Below are 25,035 nucleotides of genomic sequence, written 5' to 3' on the forward strand. Positions count from 1 at the left end.
TTAATGGGGCGACAACAATAAATCAGGATACATATATTCAAAGATAACAAGTCCAGGTTATCTTGTCGTTCAATTATGTTGCAACCCATCACCCAAAGTCCAATTGTCCTCCGTCACCTTCTATCTAGTTTTCTTTGTGCCCCTCCCCCTCCCCCTTTCCCTTTCTCTCCTCCCCTCGTAACCACCACACTCTTATCAATGTCTCTTAGTTTCACTTTTTTTTTTTTTTTGCTATTGAGTTGTATGAGTGCCTTGTGTATTTTAGATATTAACTCTACATCAGATACTTGGTTTGCAATATTTTCTCCCATTTCATAGATTCTTTTCATTTTTTTTTTTTTTTTGTATTTTTCTGAAGCTGGAAATGGGGAGAGACAGTCAGAGAGACTCCTGCATGCGCCCAACTGGGATCCACCCAGCACGCCCACCAGGGGGCGATGCTCTGCCCACCAGGGGGCGATGCTCTGTCCTTCCAGGGCGTCACTCTGTTGCAACCAGAGCCACTCCAGTGCCTGGGGCAGAGGCCAAGGAGCCATCCCCAGTGCCTGGGCCATCTTTGCTCCAATGGAGCCTCACTGCAGGAAGGGAAGAGAGAGACAGAGAGGAAGGAGAGGGGGAGGGGTGGAGAAGCAGATGGGCGCTTCTCCTGTGTGCCCTGGCCGGGAATCGAACCCGGGACTTCTGCACGCCAGGCCGACGCTCTACCACTGAGCCAACCGGCCAGGGCTTAGTTTCACTTTTATGTCCCACCTATGTATGGAATAATGCAGTTCCTGGTTTTTTCTGATTTATTTATTTCACTTCAGATAATGTTATCAAGATCCCACCATTTTGCTGTAAATGATCCGATGTCATCATTTCTTATGGCTGAGTAGTATTCCATAGTGTATATTTGCCACATCTTCTTTATCCAGTCATCTATTGACGGGCTTTTTGGGTGTTTCCATGTCCTGGCCACTGTGAACAATGCAGCAATGAACATGGGGCTGCATGTGTCTTTACGTATCAATGTTTCTGAGTTTTTCACCTGATCTCTTTTGGGCTCTGTCTGCCTCTTGGTCATTGTAGACCTTAAAAACCATGCTCAGCCTGACCAGGCGGTGGCACAGTGGATAAAGCACTGGACTGGGATGCGGAAGACCCAGGTTTGAGACCCCGAGGTTGCCAGCTTGAGCACGAGCTCATCTGGCTTGAGTAAAAAGCTTGCCAGCTTGGACCCAAGGTTGCTGGCTCAAGCAAGGGTTTACTCGGTCTGCTGAAGGCCCACAGTCAAGGCACATATGAGAAAGCAATCAAAGAACAACTAAGGTGTCACAACAAAAAACTGATGATTTATGCTTCTCATCTCTCTACATTCCTGTCTCTCTTTTCCTATCTATCCCTCTCTCTGACTCTCTGTCCCTGTAAAAACAAACAAACAAACAAACAAAAAACATGCTCGGAAGATCTCACTGAGGGGTTTGAGGGTCTCCAACCACTTAAACAAACATTTTCCGTATATCTGGAGCTATTTGGACAAAAACAAAAGTGTTATTAGTTGGATCAAATAAGAGGGTAGAAGTTTGAAAGAGGTTAGACATCTCCTATACATCAGCATTCAAAAGAAAGTTTTAAAAGATAAGGTAGATTTGCAGGAGTTCCAGGATATGAATCCCCCTTATATATATATATATATATATATATATTTTAAATTGACCTTAAATATTTGCTGGGTACTCTTTCATAATACCTTGTCTTTAAAGATTGTAAAAAATCCCCATAATTTGAAGGTTTGACAAAATGTAGTAAAGCTTTTCCTACATATGCAGGAGCATTGTCAGTTTTAATCAGTTTAGGAAGTCCAATAATAGAAAATGCATAGAGACAATGAGTTATAACATGCTAAGCAGCCTCTCCTGTTCTAGCAGAGACTACTATAAATCCAGAATAAGTATCTACTGTAACGTGGACAAAGGACTGTTTGCCAAATGAAGGTATATGAGTAACACCCATTTGCCAAAGTTGTCCTGGTAGAAGTCCTCGAAGATTAACTCCAAATGAAGGGATAGATTATAATATAGGACATTTTAAACAGGATTTAACAATCTTCCATGCTGCTTCCTGAGAAAGTTGAAACTGTTTATGCAGTGCTGCAGCATTCTGTTGATGAATAAATAGTATGAGACTGTGTTGTTTGATTTGTCATGGTTGCACCAAAAATTTTCTTTTGGGTAGTTTGATCAACAAGGGCATTCCCTTGTGCTAAAGCACCAGGGAGCATGGAGGGAGCTTGAATATGTCCTATAAAACATGGAGCTCTATGTTGACATACAAGTCTTTGAAGAAGGAGAAATTGCTGCAATAGTTCCTCATCAGTAGTTTTCCCTAAGACAGCAGTCTTTATAGTGGAAACAACCATAAGTAAATATTTGCTGTCTGTATACAGACTAAGGAGGAACATGGCAAATGCTGAAAACCCATGATAATAGCATGTAATTCTACTCTTTGAGTTGATTTTAAAGCTGTTTTGGTATAAACTTTTCCATTGATTATTAAGCCTGCTATTCCTGAGCTGGACCCATCAGTAAAGACTGTAGGTGCTTCAGGAATGGGCTCATTAACAATTGTTTTAGAAAATACAAATGTAGTAATTAATGAAAATTGAAGTATTTTATCAACTGGGTAGTGAAAATCAATTTGGCCTGTAAAATTTGCAAAAGCAATTTGCCATTTAGTGGAAGTTTCCCAGAGCCATTGTTGTTGATCCTTTGAAAAAACAACAACAACAATATGAGGCTCAAAACCTATAAGCTGTAAGAGTTGTCTACGCCCATTGAAAATCGAGGAGGTGACAAGATAAAAATATGGAGATAAAACTTTCTTAGTAATAACAGCCAAATGGATCCATTCAATAGTACGTGAAGATTGCTACAATAGTCCCGTTGGAATGTAACTCAAGGGACAAATTAGTAAGGCAAGTGATTCTTCAGGATTTATGCATTTTAGTTGTGCTTGTTACAAGGCCTTTTCTACAAGCTTTAAAGCTTGCTGTCCCACAGCTGTAAGTAGCCAAGGAGAAACTGGTTCAGCTGAGCCTCTAAGATTATCGAAAAGTGGCTTCAGTTCCCGGTAGTTCATTTCAAGGAAGGTCTAAGCCAATTAATATCTAATAATTTCTGGAAATCGTTTAAAGTTTGCAAATGATCTGTCCTGATTTCTAATTTCTGTGGATGCATTTGTTGACCCTCAATAATTTGTCCTAAATAAGAGAAAGGTAAAGATAAGTGCACTCTTTTAGGAGCTATATAAAGTCCTAATTTTTTCAAAGAATATTCTAGTTGTGGCAAAATGGTCAATACAGTGTCTTTATCTGAATGAGTAATAAGAATATCATCCATATAATGAATTATGTACATCTTAGTGTGCTGCCTTCATACTAGAGAGATAGCTTGAGCAACATATTTTTGGCACAAGGTAGGACTGTTAGCCATACCTTGAGGCAGAATTATCCACTGGTATTGATCCATTGAAGCCTGGAAATTAAGTGAAGGAACACTGAATGCAAAACACTTGCAATCATGAGGGCTTAAAGAAATAGTAAAAAAGCAATCCTTCAAGTCAATAGTTATAAGGTGAAAATTCCATGGAATCGAAGTAGGAGAAGAGAATCCTAGCTGGAGAGGACCCATAATTTCCATCGTCTTATTTATTGCTCTCAAATCTTGTAATAGCCTCTAGTCTCCTGATTTCTTTTTAATAACAAATATAGGCGTATTTTAAGGGCTATTAGATGATTCAGTGTGCCCAAGCTGTAACTGTTCTTGTACCAATCGAGCAGCTGCCTTAAGTTTCTCCTGAGAAAGGGGCCATTGGTTACCCATACAGGATCATCTGATTTTCAAGTAATTGGGTCTGCACAGTGCATTAATTATTGGGGTAGCAGGAGCTACCAAGGCCCATATGGTAAATTTTGATATCCTAATCCACGGTCTCTGGTACTGGGTGCCACTTCTATGGGGGTGAGAATTCCCCGCTGTTCTTTTCCTAGTCCCTTAGTGAGCAAAAATTCCTGATTAAGTATTTGAGTACTGACTAAACTATTAGGACTGACAAGCAATGCTCCCATATTTTTCAAAACATCTCTACCCCATGAATTAACTGGCCATCCAGGAAGGACATACAACATAAAAAGTTCAGAATGACCTTCTTTATCTTCCCATTGTAAAAAACTAGAGCTTTTTTGAGGGGATTTACTCTGCCCTATACCTTGTAATTCTGTGGCTGCTGCATGAGTGGGCCAGGAAGGAGGCCAGTGTAGCTTAGCAATAACAGATACATCAGCTCCAATATCTAAACGTATTTTAAATTTACACCCTTGTATTGTTAGTTCCATTTCAGGACGTTCCTGACCTATTTTTTTAATCTAATAGCCAAAATCAGAGGAGCCAAATTACCAATTTGCTTGGGGCCCCTTTTGCAGGTTGTGCCTGAGAAGCAGAATTAGCATCCTTATACTATTCTTCTAACTGCCTGAAGCAGCTTCAGACAAATTCTTGAAATGACTTTTTAGGGCCCTGCTTAATTTTGCTCAATTCCTTTATTTTGCCTGAGTATAATCTTACACATAAACAAGAAAATTTACGCACAAAAAACACAAGTATAACATATAACTTTGATTAATCCTAATACTGGAACTGCTATTTTGATCCTAACTCTGAACACACCTCACAATGCACTAACCAAATCAGTAAGTCTTAAAGATGTACATTCTATTTTATTTGAATTTATTGATAAATAAGTGCTCCTTACAAGTTCTAAAATCATTTTATTTTTTTTAAATATTAGAGCCAGCATGTCCAATTTTTGCATGCCAAAATAAGAAATTAATTTAGGCCTTAAAAGCAGACATATTTTAGACATTAAACAAAGGCCAAACAGAAACAAGAATTAGACAAACCAGACAAACCAGAGAGAAACCCGGGATTTCAGAGCACAACCAGATTAGAAAGATGCCTGCCTGATTTTAATCAGGGCATTTTCTGACAGAAGGACTGAAGGATGGGACTAAACAAAATCTCCCCGAGAAAATTTGCTCTTGGCAGCTGCTGGGATATTTTCCATAGTCAGATCCAAAACAGGTCCCCTGCCTCAATTTCCAGGCAAAGAATAAGAAAGAAAAAAAATGATCGTTCGGATTATTGTAGTTAGAACATTAAAGAAAATCAGACCGTAACAGGAAGAGCTGTAACTTTCCTAATACCTGAGCGTCCTATCCATTCTTGAGTTCTATAGTGGCTGTAACCAGCGGCTCAGGTTAACTATGCTGAGATTTCTCCCCTACATCAACGGCCTTTTCATGAAAGTCAGGCTTTCACAGCAAATAATCACCCCTGGAGAGACAAGCACAAGCAATCCCCTTACAGTCATTTGGGGGAAGAGGCTTTGCACTAACAGTATCTAATAAACCAAGTGAAAAAGGGGCAGTAGGCGCATACTGAACACAAGCAAGTTTAAGCTCTTTCAGAGTTCTAAAAGGTACAGGTTCATGTTCTCACACTAGTCTTCCTATATAATCCTATCTTTCTACAACATAAAAACAGGTAGAGCTATTTATTGTTTGCCCTATATTTTGAGCCTGGTCTATAGATTGTTGGAGAGGCGATTTCCCAGATTTTGAGCTATAGACTCCCGGATCAGCCCGATAAGGGTACGGAGGAGCAGAGGCTTGAACGTAGGAAGGAGCTGAGGGAAGCAGAGGCCCTGAAGCTAAGGCAGCCATAGCCACGGATTTTTTATCCCCAGAGTCATCCTCAGACTCCAAGTTATCCTCGTATTCACATCACTCTGTTTCCGGCTCACCCCAATACACTTCAGACAATAATTTGTTCTCATATGGAAACATTTTTACAAAAAAGTCCCTTACTTTTTACACTAACTGCCCCATAATTGTTTATTCCCTACTACCCTTTCCCCAAAAACTTTATTTACTCACTGTGCACACTTCCCTTGGGGAGTTCTGTCACCTGCCTTCAGTTTAGTTTCCTCGTGCTCAAGTCTTCTGTTCCGGTGCCACTTGCCGCGGATCAGTGCGGCTCCTAATTCTGGGTTTTGAATGAGAATGGTGTGGAATTAAGAAATAGACTTATTAAGAAAAAAGAATGGGATCTGGAGGACTCTTCAATGCTGATGGCAATATTCAAGTGCTCCATAGCCACAGTACGTATTATTATATAGCCATATGCAAATGAAGGAAGTCCATGATACAAAGTAACACATCAGAGGCAAAAACAAGAACTCTCCCAAGGCATAAACAGGAATCCCCCACCATGCATAAGTGAAATCAACCAACATCTGAACAAACAAAGAGTAAAAGGAAGGCCATGTAAATTGCTTCCAGCAACTTCAGCAAGCAAGTGAAGTGGGTGCAAATACTCAGCATTACAGCCAATATGGAGGTGGAGGGGGAGAACTTAGCCTTTGCTGAGCCTCAAATTTACAAAGGCTTTATTGCCATTTGCAGTCTACAACATGACATAATTCAACACGTATAAGCTTTAGATTAAATGATTCCCTCTCAATCCAGTCCATTTTCTTAGCATTTAACACGGTAATGGTATCACCCAATCTGAAATCTGAATAAAAATTAAAACACTCCGAATTTCCTTTATTTCCAGTTGCTGCCCTATCATCTCATTTAGTCCATGTTGAAGGTGCAGTGTATTCTTCCGCACGTCTCCTTAACATACACATCAACCTGACTTTATTGCCCTTTCATCCATGACACCGTTCCTGCGTATGATGCTAACGTGCTTATCATCAAGAACTCTCATGAGATGTCATCAGTCGTTATGTCCCCTGCATCCTCAGCAGACTTGAGTCCTTCTGCTTCTGAGCCCTGTATTCCCTGGAATCTACTAACTGCTGTCACATTCCAGGTTCCGGCCCAGATGGAGTTGAGTGCTCTGAGCATCAGGCGTGTCGTGGGATCATGAATGCCTCCAAGTCTTCCAGGACCCCAGGAATTACTCTAAAGGCTGTGTTCTATCTGGTGTGGGAGACTAAAGGTGACATCTCTTACTGCCAAGGCCCATGTGACCCTCTGTAAATATCTGAAGGGACACTGAAGATGTGAACTGTGAAGTCAGGCGTTCCAAGGGTTGAGAGCAAATGATGCAGGACCGAGGTGACAGCAGGGTCTCAGTGAGTGACGGTGTTCAGTTGTCCACCCTCATCTGGACGGATCCTCTCCAGGTGTAGACAGAGTCCTGCCTCGCATCATGGGGCCAAACTCCTAGAATGTTTCTCTGCTGCAGGTAGGTTCCTGCTCCCTCTGGCCCATGAGCCTGACCTGATGGGGTTTGCCCACAATTTCCCAAGTTTCCCTGAATCCTTCTCCGGGTTTTTTTTCTTCTCTTGTTCATTTCTGACTTTTGTAACATAATTCATGTGTAGATCTTAAGGCTCTACCCCCCTTATCCCCATAAAGCCCATTAGACTGATCTTATCAAGCACATAGGGTGTTCTCTACCCTAACCTTTTTATTATTTTCAATATTGATATTAAAATTGATATCATTAGTATCAGGATCACGATTATAGTTCATGATTTTACTAAGCCATTTTTTCAATCAGGAATTAACTTTTGTTAATGCTAAATAGCAAAGATTTTTAAATGATGTGATGCATGAATTTCAAAATATGTAATACTTGACCTCTTTTGCCTTAGATTGTCAAATATATAAACAAAAACAGCTAACACAACATTAGCCATCTGGTGTGAACTCCCTATCTTGAACCATAAATATATCAGGCATATAATAGAGTTGCATCTTATTGGTCATGTTGCATAAAGAGGTTGTGTCAGAATAGTTAATTTTTTGTATCAGTAATCTTTATGTACAAGAATAGGCCTCTGTTTTTTAGAAGGTCACTTTGGAGCAAAATGTGTAGGTAATACTATTGTTCTTATTTTTGTAAATCAATCAAAATTATGCCTGTGTTTTTTGTCACATCAGCAAACATGTAATATAGTTTTTGGTGTGCCACAAAATTTTAGGAATTGATTCTGTGTGCCATGAGATGAAAGAGGTTGAAAACTGATGCCCTACGGCGATAAATAATCTCATGTACAGTGGGTCAGACATCCTGGAGGTGATTATGAAGGGTCCCCTAACAGACATATATTCACACATATGTACCTCTGTCCCCAGGATACCAGTCAGGGTCTATGTGACAGGGGAGCCTTGAAGAGGACTTCCTTGGGCAGTCTGACCTCTGGAACAATGTCCATCCTTTAGGATGATGTCGTGGACAGTGTGCTGCCATTCGGTAGAGGTGGTGGACTTCCTCGTCTTCCTTTTCTCTTCTCCCTGCTCTGTCTCATCCAGGGTAACAGTGTGTTGTCGTCTGTACACATTAGAGATCCAGTCAGCACTAATTTCCCAATCCTCCACACCTGCTAGGGGCTCCGTGCCTGCTGTGTTTCTCAGTGAAAACCAAAGGCCAGAGATAAATGATAGCAAACTGTGGTGTAAATACAGTGAACTATATAATTCAGCCTAAAAAGGAAGGACATTTTGCCACATGCTATCACATGGATGATCCTGGAAGACGTCATGCTGAGTGTAGTAAGCCAGTCACAAAAACACAAGTACTGTGTGAGTCCACATACGGGAGGTTCCTAGAGTAGTCACGTTCATCTGGACAGAAAGTACTGGTAGTTTCTGGGGGCAGATTCAGAGGATGGGGGAGGTGGAATGAGAAATTATGGTTAGATGAGTAGAATTTCAGTTAAGCCAGATAAAGGGTTCTAGAGATGGATGATGAAGATGGTTGCAAACAATATGAGTGAACATAATATCACATAAAAATGATAAATTAAAGATTGTTAGTTTCATGGTACATGTTGCATCACAAAAATAATGAAAGAAACCATATGCTGGATGCTGAGTTTCTTGCTTAAATTATAATTTATTTCTTAAATGTATCTTGTTTCTTTGCAAAAGCAAACCTCAAATCATTTCACATTTGCTCAGGGAGTGGCAAGTATCTTTGAATTTTTTATTTTCTTCTTGCAATGGTTATTTAAATAAATGTCTTTGATCAGGTTCCTAAGTGAATGGAAGTTTATAAGGTAATGAACTTTATTTATTTATTTATTTGGTATTTTTCTGAAGTTGGAAATGGGGAGGCACTCAGACAGACTCCCACATGCACCCAAGTGGGATCCAACTAGAATGCCCACCAGGGGGCGATGCTCTGCCCATCTGGGGCGTCACTCTGCGGCAATCAGAGCCATTCTAGCGCTTGAGGCAGAAGACAGAGAGCCATCCTCTGTGCCCGGGCCAACTTTGCTCCAATGGAGCCTCGGCTGCGGGAGGGGAAGAGAGAGACAGAGAGGAAGGAGAGGGGTAAGGGTGGAGAAGCAGATGGGCGCTTCTCCTGTGTGCCCTGACCGGGAATCAAACCCGGGACTCCTGCACGCCAGGCCGACGCTCTACTACTGAACCAACCGGCCAGGGCAGGTAAGGAACTTTATGAACTTCAAAGTAGGAAATTCCTAGAAGGTGCATTGCTGGTTGTTGGCTTAATTGTTTTTTCAGGGTGTACAGGTTTCACCTGGCTGCTGAACCAAAATCGGTACACATGGTATTTCTGACTGCCTGTGAGTAGACTTGTTTTTTTCATTCCACTCATTAGGACTTTCCCCTCTGGTTAATGATTCCAGTATGTGGACATAGATTCATATTTACATTGTTGCATCCTTTAAAGACTTTGTTTTACTGGACCACATGGACATTCAGTATTTTCTTACATCATGATGGTTCATAGTCTATTCCTCCATCTCCATCGGTTTGTTATTGTAATTGCACTCATCCTAAAGCGTATTATCATCATTGTTGCTAAATACCAGGATTTTAATTATTACAGTGATTGTGATTTGTTATTGTTGTTGTTCTTGTTGGAAAACACTGAATCGATTTGTTCTAGTCATGAAGCCTGTTTGGTTTACTTAAGAAGGTGACGGAGAACGATTTGACTTTGAGTGAGGGGTATGCAGCATAATCAAAGGTCAAAATAATCTGGAGATATTTTCTCAGAACATATGTACCCTGATTTATCAATGTCACTGCATTAAAATTAATAAAAATAAGATTAAAAAAAAGAATGACATAAGGATCCACAAAATAATACACGTGGACAGTTGGTACCATGTAATTCACAGTGATCTTCCCAGAAATGAGTTTCGACAAATTTTCCAAGTTTCCCCAGGAGGCCCAGAGAAGCCACACTGGTCACAAAAATTAGGGGATCAGGGAACGTGCAAAACCTCCAGTACTTTCAGTCTTCTGTACAGTGCATTTTCACCAATGAAATAAAAGTTGGTTTTGCATCTCATTTGCATAATTGAACAGCTTTCTTTGACTTGTCATTTGCTTTTCTGATGTTGTTTAATAATAAAAAAATAAAATTGTCTTTTATCACTTAATATTTATTTTGTAACGTCCCCGAATTTTTGTGAGCAGTATATTTCATCAGGGCAGACTGGACACTGACGAGCTGGCCTGTTTGAGCCTCTGGAAAATATTGTTTGTCTTCCAGGACACCAGCACCCTCACGTTTCTGCAGGCCAAACCTGAGGAGGACATCTCAGCTCTAGGGAAAAATTTCTAGGTCCCTTTGGAAGCCCAGGAATAGATGGGACCAGTGTGGAAGGCTGGAGAGGAGGTCACGACATAAGGAGGCTTTGCAGTTTTCCCATGTGCCCCAGAGCCAGGGAACCACTGCTCCTGCATTGCTGTGTGGGCCCTAGTGGACGGGAAGTGTGGCACTGGGGAAAAGGGACTGGGATCTTGCCTGCCAGCATCCCCAGGCTGTTTAATGAGTCCGGACCTTAAAACGGAAGGCAAGGACAGGGAAGGAAGGGCAGCAAGGCAGCCCACAGGCGCGTGCGTGTACACACACACACACACACACACACGTGTATGAACGAATATTAAGAGTTGTCCAAGTGACATGTGAGTTTCCTCAAGTACTTTGAAGTCCTACCACTTTTTCCTCATTAGACTCTCAGTAAGGTGGAATAATACATATTAGTAGAAATGTACTGATTTTCAAAATAAGAAAAAATACGTCTCTCTCCCAACAGGAAATAATTTGCAACGCAGGATACAACACCGTGTGGACAGTAAATAAACAGGAAAAATACAATAGATCAAAGTAGACAACCTTACATTAAAGGACTAAGAATGTGTAATTTAGTAAAATTGTTAATCTGGATCCTGGTACTCCTTATGAGCGAACCTTATATGATTATAATTCTACATATAACCTGGTGTGCCAATAGAAACTGCCTGAGCGACAGAACACAGATATTTCGCTGCTCTCAAATTAATAATACTCTCTGCATTTTAGACCACAGAACATTCTGGAAAAAACAGTAGGAGAACAAATAGTAGATGTCCTGGCAGCAGGACCACCAAAAGTAAAGGACAAAATCAGAAAATATTTATGGGACTCATGTCTAATGGGAGACTTTGATTGCCACTGAGAAGATATTTGTATACGAATGAATTCAGAACAACCAAAACAGAGACAAGATTAATTTTTTTTCTTTGAATAGTGAACCCGAATCCCCGGGTTTTAAATCAGACTTCACGGGATACTGGGACTCTGATGAGCCATTGTCACCAATAACATTTGAAAAATATGAATTTAAATTAATGAAAGAAGGTGGCCACAATCTAGGGAAACATTTAATACCAATTTACATTTTGAATCAGAATTGCCATCAATAATGGAGGAAACTCCAAAAAGTGAAGATTCAGATCTAGAGGATTTACCCTCACCACCAAAAATGCTCATAGGGGAACAATATAAGGAAAAACAAGTAAGTCCAGCTTTTATTGCTCCACAATGGTGGAGGGCCAATAGGTATTATCCAGAACCAATCCATACCCCCTGGTACCTCCTGCATGAAAATAATCAGAATTAGAATGCAGAAAAGGCTTGGCCACAAATTCTTAGTGGGGCCTGCAGGGAGCAACTACATTGTACCCTTGATGGCATCCAATCAATGCTAGAACATCTACCAAGCGGAGGATCACTAGGACAAGGATTGTTATAGATACACTATACTACCTGGATTTGGCTAAGACTGCTATTTATAACCTGCACAGACAGCCAATTTACAGAGATTTAGAAAATCCAACCAGATACCCTAGCATTTTTAAATTCTGAAGATTATCACGATTACAAACAACAGCCTAGGGAAAACATTACTCCATGTAATACAGAGGAAATCTACTTCAGAGCCAGAGAGAGGAAAATGAAATAATAGAGCACCTGTACGGAGTGCATAGGAGACAACCTAGAAAGTGGCCAAACCAGAATGAAATCAGCCAATATGATCACGAGGTGGTTCATCCTGGTTGTCAATGTAATATTAGGGTGTAATGCTAATAACGCTAACAATAATAACAATGCTGTTACTGCTACTGCTATTGTGACTACCTTTCAATTTCCTAATGTACTAACTGCACATAAACTTAACCTTACACAATATTCACAAAAATCACATCTAATTTTTCATCCACTGCATATAATAACAAGTAACAATTCATATTTTTATTATATACTTGACAACAACACACATACAGGTAGCATAACAAGAGATATTTTTATACAACCCCATACATTTTATGTCCAACAAAGCTAAGTAAAGCATATTGCGAATATGCATTTTTAAAAAAACACCAATTTTCACTAAGAGTTAGATATGATACTATACTAGATACATGCCTAAAACAAAAATGGTTCCAATAACACTTAAGACTAAAATCTACATCAATTGTAGACTAGAATTATTAGAACCCCCCAATTGGGCCACATGAAGTTATAAAGGAACCCAATAATAATGCATTTACAAATGCAACACTACCGATTCTACCAACATATGACATAGACCCATACACAATCAGAGAACATCTGACATGCATACAGAGAGCATCAAGAAATTACGTACCATTTATGAATCATCTGATGTATTTCTGGTATCAACCAGCATCAGATGATAACACAGATTATAAAAATTATGAAATGAATGATGAGGATTATGAAGAAATACAATCAGACAATAGGAGTAACAGAGAAAATAGAAAACATAACAATTAGCATGACATCCAACACAAATACACTTTTTAACAGAAAACCGTATTATTCACCACCAAAAAATAACCCAAGGCTACCATTAGGATTTAATGCAAATTGTAATTTTAATATGACACATATCATTAAGGAAGGAGATATTACATACATACAGTATTATCTCACAGGAAACCCAAATGGCCCTAGCTATGGCAATTTTTGCCTCATTTATTGCATACCCCCCAGACAAAATTATAAGATTTTTTACTTCTCTGGCTGAATAACTTTTGGGAACAAACTCCATTCACAAATGTATACACCATTGCAGAAAGCCATCAGCCCAGAAGAATTTTTGAAATATGATCAAGGCTTCTGGGTGTTTAGACATATACCACAGATATTAACTGATCTTATACAGAAATCCATATTAGAAAGACCAATTCCTATTACTCACACTCCAATTTTTGGTAGATTCAACATATATGTTTGTATTCAGGACTAGTTAACCAGTTCATAAATTCTATTAAATACTGGATGCATGATAATTACACACATCAAACCATTGATATTACATTATTTTTAAATTGTGTACCACCTACATGGATACCATGGCAAACCAAAGATTTATTACAAGCAGGTGCCCTCAAACATTTTGTTTCTAATTTATAGTCAGAGGTATCACAAAAGGATTTTTAGGATTATTTAAACAGAATTATATTACACCACTCTATCGAGAAGTAATTAGGCCAACATTAGCTGAAAAGCTAGGATTACTAGAAAACACAGAATTTCACCTAAATCACACACATTTGTGTAATGACACCATACAGAAAGCAAAATATATAAGATGCCTTAATATTACCTTTTGAGAAAAGGTAATTGCATCAAAGCCCAAACATAAATATCTAACAGATATATTTGCCAATATATCTTATTATACATATGATTATACAGGGCTGACCAAGTCATCATTTGATGTAAGAACAACGATATATCCATTGTTCCTAACAGACATATATACAACACAAGATAACACAAGTATACCCAAACAGAAAATCAACATAATAGCACCAAAACTACACAAGGTATCAAAGTGTGCAGAGAGCAACATATTTAACATAACTAAACTAATCGCACCACCATATATTGTAATACCATATAATCCATTCCCGGCCTAAAGCATTTAGGTCACTCAGTTACAATCCACATGTATTTGGACCATATCACCCAAACAAATACATAAACGTGTCAATTATGAATGGCATGCAAATACACACGTTCCCAGAAATAATGGAGGCACCAGAAATCTTAAGGAATCCAGACATAAGATACCACTCGTGTTTTGGGTTATTAGACTCTATAGTAGATTTACACTATAATGCAAGTTACAATTATAAAACATTACACTGGTATGACACATTTGGTGCACAAAAAAATCCATTTACCACCCAAAGAATTTTAGGGTCAGATGCATCATCGTTTACATATTATATGTTAATGCTATTAGAAGATTTATAGACAAAAGTAATTTTACAAACACATATACCAGTTACAAATTATTCATTTCATCCACAGATTTATTTTTCACATCTTTCTAGACAAGACTGTTATGTGAGACCATTAGACTCATGTATAATACATGGAGGATGTTATAATGACACTCATAACATTACACTATGACTCATTATTTTCATATGGAATTCTCAGACCAAAACCTACCTCAAAGCAAGCACCACCATACATCACACTTGCAGAAAAACCACTGAAAATCATAATGAGATCAGTGGTGACACAAATAAGAATACAATTCAATTTAGAAACATTTACAGTATTTGAACACATATCACAATGTGTATCACTTAAAGAAAAGACAACAATATATCAGATTATACTACCAAATAGAATAGACATAAATAGAGGAAGAAAACTTTTACAATTTCTCGAAGCAGCAGCTATTGGAATGTCAGCTTTAGCATTATCAACAACACAATCAAAATTGACAGGATCACAACAAAACTAGCAGAATTAGAACTAAAAAACAAGAGAGAATATGAATAAACTCTAGACTTACTCTCAAAACATTTTGGGACTGCAATTGATATAGCAACACACACACAGACACAAATACAATTATTGGAAAAAAGCATCCAAAGAAAGAATAGATTACTTAGATGTTGATAAACAAAGCCTTAAGAATTTCACATGAAACTTAGCTTTGCTAACAACTTGCCAAAGAACCCAAGACCAACTAACCTTTGCATTAAGAGATATTAGAGACATGATGATAAGGGGAGAAGAATACTCACCCCTCTGGACACAAAATTTAGCATTATTGGAACCATCAGAACCAGTAGGGTGCATAATGTCACAGTGTGAATTCACTATAAGAACTATAGCAGGAGGCACAACACTATTAGGATTCCAAAAATATCTTTACCACACAAATTAGCAAATGGTAAACATGTAATACCAGTAGGCTAGTTGATATATGCCAAACCTTACTTCTTGAAACCAGAACAATAACATGAACAAAAAATACATCCATAACCACACAGCAGCTAGTCATAAACTTTTCTGACTTACCCGTGGTGGAAACCACCCCAAGGGAAGCATTTTAGAATTTAGGAAACTTCGTCTTCATACACTGCAACGTCAGCCGGACCTACTGGGACCACACTGCGAACTCAGGGCATTGGACAACAGATAACATCGCAGACGACTCAATAGACACCTGCAAACTAATCACCAACACCATGAACATGACAATCAACGGAAAAACCATATACTCATCATATGCAATTCATGGCACATTGAAATATTTACCAACAACCACGTTCAGTGAACTGCAGGAAGAACATATGAACAGGGAAAAAGATTATGAAGAAACCTTCAAAAAACTTGAAGTACTTCAAAATGAGACTAAAAAACTTATCTCAAAAGCTGGACAAGAACAGAACATTATAAAGGAACTGAGACTGATAACTGACAGCATGAGCATCATCTTAGACCATGATGCAAAAGGACTGGGTAAACCATGTAATTTTTTTTTCTTTTTTTGTATTTTTCTGAAGTTGGAAACGGGGAGGCAGTCACAGACTTCCGCATGCGCCCGACAGGGATCTACCCGGCATGCCCACCAGGGGGCGATGCTCTGCCCATCTGGGACATTGCTCTGTTGCAACCAGAGCTATTCTAGCACCTGAGACAGAGGCCATAGAGCCATCCCCAGCGCCCAGGCCAACTTTTTGCTCCAATGGAGCCTTGGCTGCGGGAGGGGAAGAGAGAGACAGAGAGGAAGGAGAGGGAGAGGGGTGGAGAAGCAGATGGGCGCTTCTCCTGTGTGTCCTGGCCAGGAATCGAACCCAGGACTCCTGCATGCCAGGCCGACGCTCTACCACTGAGCCAACCGGCCAGGGCCAACCATGTAATTTTATAGAGACTAAAGGATCTATATTTTCAACACTGAGTTGTAAACCAACATGGAATTCATTAAATCCAGTATATTATACTGAACAAGGTATTTATACCTTTACATCAATATGGACTGTAATTAAGGAAATAATACTACTTATATGCCTGTTTGTTGTGATTGTATTTGGATTGAAAATGTGTAATCCCATTTGCAATATGTTTTAAAAAGGAATAAGAAATAGTTTTATAATGATCCCTGCAAGCTATACCCGGGGCCCCCTTAAGCTGTACCCAGGCACAACAAGGAGTGGAATATTCTATTAATATAAGGTTGTAGTAATTAAATATATAGAAATATAAAATTATGAAAGATCTATAAAAGTAATTCAAATTATATTAAAAATAATTATTAAAGTTATGCCATTTGGAGAGGAATCAATATAGTGGCTTAGTGCCATAAATATGTAATGTGATAAACAGACTTTGACTTACAATTAGAGCCCAGTTAGTATGTGTGCAAAGTTATACATAGATAGGAAGTAACTAAGCAGAGCCCAGTTGGTATGTGTGTGAAGTTATACATAGCTAAGAAGTGGCTTGGTGTTATTTGTATTAACTTTGTAAATTAATGTAAATAAGAACATCTTAAAAAGTGGTTTAATGTAAGCATTTCAGTAGATTGACATAGATGGGATTCCCTGCAAGGAACTCCCAAAAAAGTGGTTTGAGGTGATAATCCTGTGTAGATTGCCACCTGTTAGAAGGCTTAGCCAGAAAAGATACTAAAGCTGAGGGGCCCCTGCTGCAGTAGTCGCCCAGACTCAAAGGTTCATGTGGACTGTCTCCAGGCCACTCTGTGCTCTGACCAAAAGCCAGCCGAGAGGAGCACGCCGACGGGGCCCCCTTAAGCTGTACCCAGGCACAACAAAAGGATTTGTGGATAATTAATTGCCTGTGTGATTATTACAACTAATTTGTGTGTCGGTTGTGTTTTTCCTCCACTGGTAGTTAACAGTAGCATCCTCATAGCCGCCTCAAGAGTAGTCTCCAAGAGGCTGCAAACCTTGCTGATGAGGAGTGTTCCACTACACCGGGGAGGTCGAATCGGGGAAACCTGATTAACGTAGAGCCTGGGCTCTACTGGGACACCATAGAAACAGTGCCAATGGATTGACTAAGCAGCAATATATAAAGACGTCTATATATATTCACTATATATAAAGACGGCTGGGAAACCAGAGAGACCGCATCCTCGGAACCGGACACAAGGCATTGAACAGGGGCTACAGACTGCAAACTGAGAACGGAACCCGAAGAACCTGGGTGGACGCTGCCCCCGGCCCCCCGTCACACCCTCCGCCCAGTCCGCCCGCGCCCGTCGCCGCGCCGGTGCTCAGTCTGTCTTCAGTCACCGCCCGAAGTCCCACGCGGGCCGCTGCCCTGCCCGCTCCTGCCTCCTGTGCGCCTCCTGCGCCCCCGTCGCCGCAGGTCCCCACGGGCCCGCATGCACGCGCACCCAGTGCACAGCACGGCCGGCGGGGCAGGGCGCGTGCGCACATCCGGCTTCGCCACCGACCAGCGCGCGGCTCCCAGGAACGCCGGGACCGGGAGGGCGCTCGGCACCCCCGGGATCTCCCCGGCACCACCGCAGGGGCGCGGGCGCAGCAACACTGGGGCGGGGCCCGGCCGCGGGGCGTTACCTGACACCGACGCGGACCCGGCCCAGCCCCGGCAGCTCGGCGGCTGCTGTCTAGGCGGCGCTCCCGCGTGTGGCGCTGCCCGGGGCGGGTGCCCTTACGCCCCCGCGACCGTGCGCTGCGGCTGTGGGGGACGCCACGTGCACATTTCCACTAGAAATACTAAAACGCACTGAAGGACGTGGGACCCCGACCTGGGAAACCTGCTTCCGGGTCGGCCGGAAACGGGGAAGCTGGAGGGGCGGGGCCTGCCAGGTCGCGCGCTGCGTGGGCCGCTCCTGGGAGAGTCCTCTGTTGTGGACTGGGCCTAGCGGTCCTCTGCCCCTCGCACCAGGCATTTCCGGTCCTACATTTCCGGTCCTGCGTTTCCAGGCCTGCATTTCCGTCTACAGAGGCTGAGTCTCCCGGTTTCCTTCCTCCGAGTGGGGTGGTTGTCCGATGAAACCGCCTTCCCCCCTGCCCGACCTCCACTCTCACTCACGTTCCGGGATTCACTGTTTACAATGAAAACTGTTGAGTTGTGGAGCCGCTCCCAACAAATGCGGCGATGTTCCCTTGGCAACAACCAGAGAGCGGTCCAAGTCAGAGCCCTTTTGTGAGCAGGTCCTGTGGGGGGTCGCAGGACACCTGCGGCGCTACCCTTTGAAGCTTATCTTTTTCCTTTTAGATGGAAATGTAAGCATCAAGTTCTCCTGTGTGCAATGTGGACGTCCATTCACACTGACAGCCACAGCAGTCGGTTTCCATTGTCTTCACTCTGTTGCAGGGGTTTAAGGGGCCACGACTGGCTCTCACGATGAGGGTCCAGACATCGCTTTAAAACAGCAAGATCACTGTTTCTACAGATGTGTATGTGTACACGTGTATGCATGCGTGTAGGCATTCCTTTCTTCTTATTTACCTTATTTAATATGTTATAGTTCACATTTACTGAGATTTATCATCTCGAATACCTTTGAGACAAATGGAGATGACATCCCACAGCTTGCATGTTATTATTTTTCAAATATATTGTAATTTCACACTTCACAATTCCTTATCTTCACTCTCAGTCATCTGAAAGAGTATTTTTAATTTGAAAGAGGGGATCTATTTATCTGTGTGTTTTTTTTCTCTTTTTCTGAATGTTTCGTGTCAAGTATGGATGATGAAACTTGTGAAAAGTGACTGAAATATATACCTTCTCACATGGACATTTAAAAGCATTGAAAAACTGGATTTTCATTTTTCAATTGACTCATTTATACTTAATGTTAATCCAAATTCTCAGGGACCCGAAACATGGAAGACAGGACTACAAGATCTGTTGTTTACACATCAAAGCTTTATTGTCTAGCTTGGCCAAGCCTCGGCAGCTCCGACAGAAATCTGAGGGAGAGTGCGCCGGCCCTTTGTTCTACTTAGTTTTTATAGTTTTGTAAGTGGGAAGTACAGAAGCAAAAATTGTAATTAGGAGCCCTTTACCACTATTGGTTATAGTCATGTGTCCTTTAACATGATAGGACCATGTTCAATTTTGCAAGCCATACATCATTTTGGAGAAAACAAAATTTACAAATTAACACAATGGTAGAAAGGTGTCTCTTTACATATTAAAAGGCCTTCCTATATTTTCTAGTGTTCATCTGCCATTCTCTGTCGAGAGTCACATGTATTAACCACATGCATTTAGATAGGAGAGGTAGTTTCTGTGGGGATAAATGCCTGCAAATGGCTCACTGCTATAAGAAAAGGTTTATTTTGGCTTTTCTTTCCCTGCACCTGGCTAGCCCATTCACCCCCTTCCCCACAGGTGTAGTGGAATGTCTGGGAATCCATGTTTTCCTCCCCTTGCATTTACAATACAATGCCAAGGGCCATCCTGGTTATGCCAATCACACAGTACAGAGACTATTCTTACAATTTCTCTGCACACCTTAACCCAAATTAATAAAAATGTTCTCCAAGACTCTTAAAATATTAATATTAATTCTGTAGCCTTTGGAACTACTTTACAACAACTGAGGGTGAAATGGCTCAGTGGCTCCTCACTTAATAAATGTCAGTGTGAGATATGTGAGTTAAAATTTCCTTTGTAAATTCTGCATTTCGTGCAACAGGATATTTAGCAAGACTGAATCCCAACTATTCATGCTGCAGAAATTTCTCAACTATTTCCAAGGACACACCTTTCTGTTTTTTTAATGTCTAATAAGATTTCTTTAGGGTTTTTTTTTTTTGTATTTTTATGAAGTGAGAAGCGGGGAGGCTGAGAGACTCCTGCAAGTGCCCGACCAGGATCTACCTGACATGCCCACCAGGGGGTGATGCTCTGCCCATCTGGGGCATTGCTCTTTTGCAACCAGAGCCATTCTAGAGGCTGAAGCAGAGGCCATGGTGGTGTCCTCAGTGCCCGGACCAACTTTGCTTCCATGGAGACTTGGGAGGGGAGAGAGAGACAGAGAGGAAGGAGAGGGGAAGGGTGGAGAAGAGGATGGGCGCTTCTCCTGTGTGCCCTGGTCGGGAATCGAACCCGGAACTTCCACACACCAGGCCTATGCTCTACAGCTGAGCCACCTGGCCAGGGCTTTCTTCAGTGTTTAAGTTTGTTTTTTTTCTTGAAATATTTTGACTCAAATGGATTTAAATTCTGGAAGATAGCATTCTCTTAGGCAGGGGGACAGTAAAAACTACTCTTCTTGCCACTTATCCTCCAGGTCTCCAGAGCTGAGATCATTTACCTTGACCTTACTCTTCTCAGATCTGTGGAAACTGGAAAAAGATTAAGGTGCCAAAACTGTCTATGATTGGAGGTCAAGAAATCCAGATACCTGAGGCCCTCCCCCCCTTAGTTTTTCTTCATCCACCCTTTTCTTTACATAAAAGTCACGTGACATAGTTCTTCTGGTATAAGCATCCAGCCTCCAAACCACCTACTCTGTCTAATCTTCTGTGTTTCTGCTTTACACACAGTGTGAGCTTGGTGAGGCTAAAAGTCAACTGAAGTGATTCCTCTTGGGTGCACATGGGATATGTATTGTTTGCAAGTTCCCTCATTAGAGAATAAGCATTATCTAGAAAGTGTTTAACAGTCCCAATGCTCAGGACTCACAAAAAAAAACTCAGTAAACTTACCCTCTGAGAGAACGATCCAGAAATCAATAGTTTTTAAAACTCATCAGATGATTCCAATGTGACCCAGTCTAAATGCAGTGCTTCTCACATGCTAATGTGTGTGCATGTCACTTGGGGACATTGTTGATAGTGATGCAGTGGAGCTGAGTCATGTCTCAGATTCTGTATATCCAACAAGCCACAGGGTCAACCAAGCTCCTCTTTATTCTCTGGTAAATAAACATGATTAATAAAAGTAATTTTTAAAAATCAGCAATGTTTAGAAATCAGGGTAACTATAGGATGTCATATTTGGGAAAACTTGACTAATATTAAAAAAAATAGTTAAACACAAATTTACAATGACCCATAATAACCAAAATGCACAAGGCCAAGAGAAAGTTTCTTGTATTGTTTCTAGCTAAAATACTTCCACAGTATCAAATACGTTTGTCCCATCAAGGTGACGTTTGAAAGATGCAGACCCCATAGGACCTGTGGTGGCACAGTGGATAAAGCGTCGACGTGGAACATTGAAGTCGCCGGTTCAAACCCCTGACCTTGCCTGGTCAAGGCACATATGGGAGTTGATGCTTCCTGCTCCTCCCCCTTCTCTCTCTCGCTCTCTATTCCTCTTTCCCCCTCTCTCTCTATCCTCTCTGAAAAATTAATAAAGTTCTTTTAAAAAAGTTAAAAAGAAAAGATGCAGACCCCGCAGGTGAGTATCTTACCCAGAGTTTCCCCAAATTCAGTCATTTACACGTGGGCAGGAACCCCTGGAGGAAAGGAACTCCGAACAGAGGGCTAAGCACTCTGGTCCTGCATGCCACAGGGCACTGGGCAGCTTTCAGTAATTAGCCCAGATGGCTGCTTGGGCAGAACTCATTGCAAGGAAGGCAGGAATTCCAGAGCCCCATCCATCCACACAGCAGCGCTGCCTTCCAGGAACTCTTCGCCCAGCACTACCCCAGCCCTCACCACTGGACTGCCCGTCTGCCACCTGCTGGGTCTGGCCAGGCCTTTCCTGTCAGGACACATAGGTTCCATATCTCGGCCTGGGTCTGTTGGAAGGATTCTCTCACCTGATTCCTGGCCAGCAGGTGGCTACATAGCCCAGCAGCAGTGGTTTTTACCGTTTTTGGAAGACTAGGAGAAGCCTGCTGTTGCTCAGGTGGTCATTTATCCTCATTTTGCCTGTTAGTGCAGCAATAAAGACTTCACAGGGTATGAACACTGGGACGGGAGACCAGAAAGAGCTGTGGTGGGCTGCGACCAGGTGACCTCACTCACCATTTCAGGTCTTAATAAATATCATACGTTACCGCGTACTTCGGCACTCTGGCTTATTAACAGGCGCCCACTTTCTCTGTACGCCATTATGCCACTATACTTCGTATTGTAAACACTTTCCCTCCCTTCTCTCCACACAGTTGGAAGCCTCACTGACCTCTGTTATGGCAATGGCTTTCTTTCCAGTAAGTTGCTTTGTCAATTTAGTTAGTCACACAGGTCAGTCAGTCCCTGCATATTGCTTATAAAACTAGAATCTAGTTCTGCATGGATTAAGGTGTGTGCTTCACCCCTCCACGACGCAAACACACCTGTGCACGTGTATGTGTACATACACACACAGCTAAATATGGTATTTATTCTAAATTAGAACACTCTAATATTAAGAGCTAGAAAGAAACATATAGCTGATCTAAGTTAAACTTTTCCAGTAAGTATTCCAGAATAAGTTTCAGCATAGCTAACTGAAAAATTTGTTACGAATGCGGACTTCCAGGCCCCCACCCACCCTACCGAACTACATTTTCTGGAGTGGATCTGAGGCTCTGCCTGGTAAAGCCCCTTTCCTGGTTGGTTTTATGCACAATAATTATTGAGAGCTCTTGGTCTACATTTAAGAGATGGAGAGTTACATACAGGTGCTACTGAGATTCGAGGAAGACAATTGTGCTGCCTGCATCCAGTCTTCTTGATAGCAGCAGGTCTAGAGATTTAGATCTTAAATCCAGACCTGCTTCCTCTACGTCAGGGCATCTCACTGCCCTGCACTTCCAGGAGGATTGGAGAGGATATGGCCACACGATTCAACGTTCTCCAATCTGGGGAGGAAAGCGTGGTCCTAGCAAGTGAGAGCTCGCAGAGAAGAGGAAGAGGTAAATGCATGTTTAGCAAACTAACTTACTGTATGGTCAGCACTGTGTCCTGAGCAGAGCACCCAGGGTGTTCAGCCCAGCGGAGAGGGGCCATTATAATTATTAGCAGAGCCAGTGAAGCCTGGGACATGTTTACTAACAAAATGCCTAGTCACAAGCTAAGCTGGCTGGCTTCTCAGCGAAGTCTGACTCATTGTAACTTAATATAGATAGCTCTTTGTTGGTAGACTTTAATCTGTGGCCAAAGCTTTTGTAGGTTATGTTCCCATTTAACAAGGATTTCTGGTCAAAACCGTGCTCCCACATCCTCCTAATGAACAGAGTGTCCCACAAAACAAGGATTCTCGGTCTCCTGATGAAGGTTATTGTGTATCGTAAAAGTCCTCTGTCCCTGAACATCAGCCCTAATGAGGTACAGAAGGGCCCTTATTACCCAGACAAAGACATTCTGCGGGTCTGAGAGAGCCGCAGACGGAACTTTTCTCTGCCTCCTGGAAATGAAGCCAAGCTCTCTACTCTCTCTGTCCACGAGGATTGCTGCCCTCCTCTTCATCATTCTCTTCTTTATGAGCCAAGTTCCACCAGGTAACAAAATAAGCTCTGCGGAAGCTGGGTAAGAGCAGAGTGCCTGGACCTTGTGGGAATCCTGTTCTCAGAGCAGAGGCCCCACCTCCTGTCCCCGGAGAAGGGGTCTCAGCTGAGCGGACACCGTTGGCTGAAGCTTGTGGCCACGTCTGGTCAGTTCTCTGCAGCCGCCCTCAGGGAGACGAGATGAAGTTGAGGGTGTTTCCAGTGCTGGAAATCCTATCTGCTCCATCTCTAAAATACATGAATTAGGCAAGTTCACGGGCAGTTTCTAGATCTAGATCTCAACAACAACAGTGGTGCATATTCTACTCATCTAGATCTCCAAAACTCCTCTACTGACTTTAAGCAAAATGTCTGCAGAGGCCGAGTTACCCTAAGAGCTTTGCCAAAGCTACAGGGCCCAGGCAGAAGGGATCAGCGAGGGGGTCTCTCTGAGATTTACTATGAGTCTAAGAACTTTTCAACTCACTTCCCCTTCATAACGGTGGCCCTCTGGGCCTGATTCTGCCTCATGATGGTCCATGTCAACCTCTGTGGGGTTTTTTACAAATATTTTCTTTATTGATTTTAGAGAGAGGCACAAGAGAGACGGAAACAGAAAGAGAGAGGGAGGTGGGGTGGGAAGGAGTGGGAAACATCATTTCGTAGTTGTTTCTCCTATATGTCTTTACCAGGCTGGACCGGGGCTTCGAACCGGCAACCTCAGCATTCCAGGTCAGCGCTTTGTCCACTGCGCCACCACAGGTCAGACTCCACCTCTGGCTTTTGCTCTTCCTTTTCAACACCTAGTGTGGTAACGGAGAACTTGAACATGGATCAGAGACGACACTGCCGTGGAGTGGGTCTTCCTGTGCTCAGCAGGCGCACCGGGCTCCCAGGTGGGGGGTATCTGTGGGCAGCCCCTTGATTTCCACCCGGGGAAGTGACCAGACACTCAAGACAGAGCAGCAATGTCCACAA

General features: G+C 41.9%; 1 protein-coding gene across 1 annotated transcript in view; it reads right to left on the bottom strand.

Annotated features, from left to right (window-relative positions):
• The window catches only part of LOC136309099 (zinc finger protein 596-like), a 32,838-nt gene extending 14,416 nt beyond the window's left edge, over nt 1-18,422 (bottom strand). Inside the window, exons 1-2 of the mRNA XM_066237160.1 lie at nt 18,236-18,422; nt 15,708-15,862 (exon numbers count right to left, since the gene is read on the bottom strand). The gene's annotated coding sequence lies outside the window, so the exon portion shown is untranslated. The remainder of the gene's footprint in view (nt 1-15,707; nt 15,863-18,235) is intronic.
• Between the last annotated feature and the right edge of the window lie 6,613 nt (nt 18,423-25,035).

Source organism: Saccopteryx bilineata, chromosome 6 (assembly GCF_036850765.1).
Source record: "Saccopteryx bilineata isolate mSacBil1 chromosome 6, mSacBil1_pri_phased_curated, whole genome shotgun sequence".
In the NCBI taxonomy this organism is placed as follows: Eukaryota; Metazoa; Chordata; class Mammalia; order Chiroptera; family Emballonuridae; genus Saccopteryx; species Saccopteryx bilineata.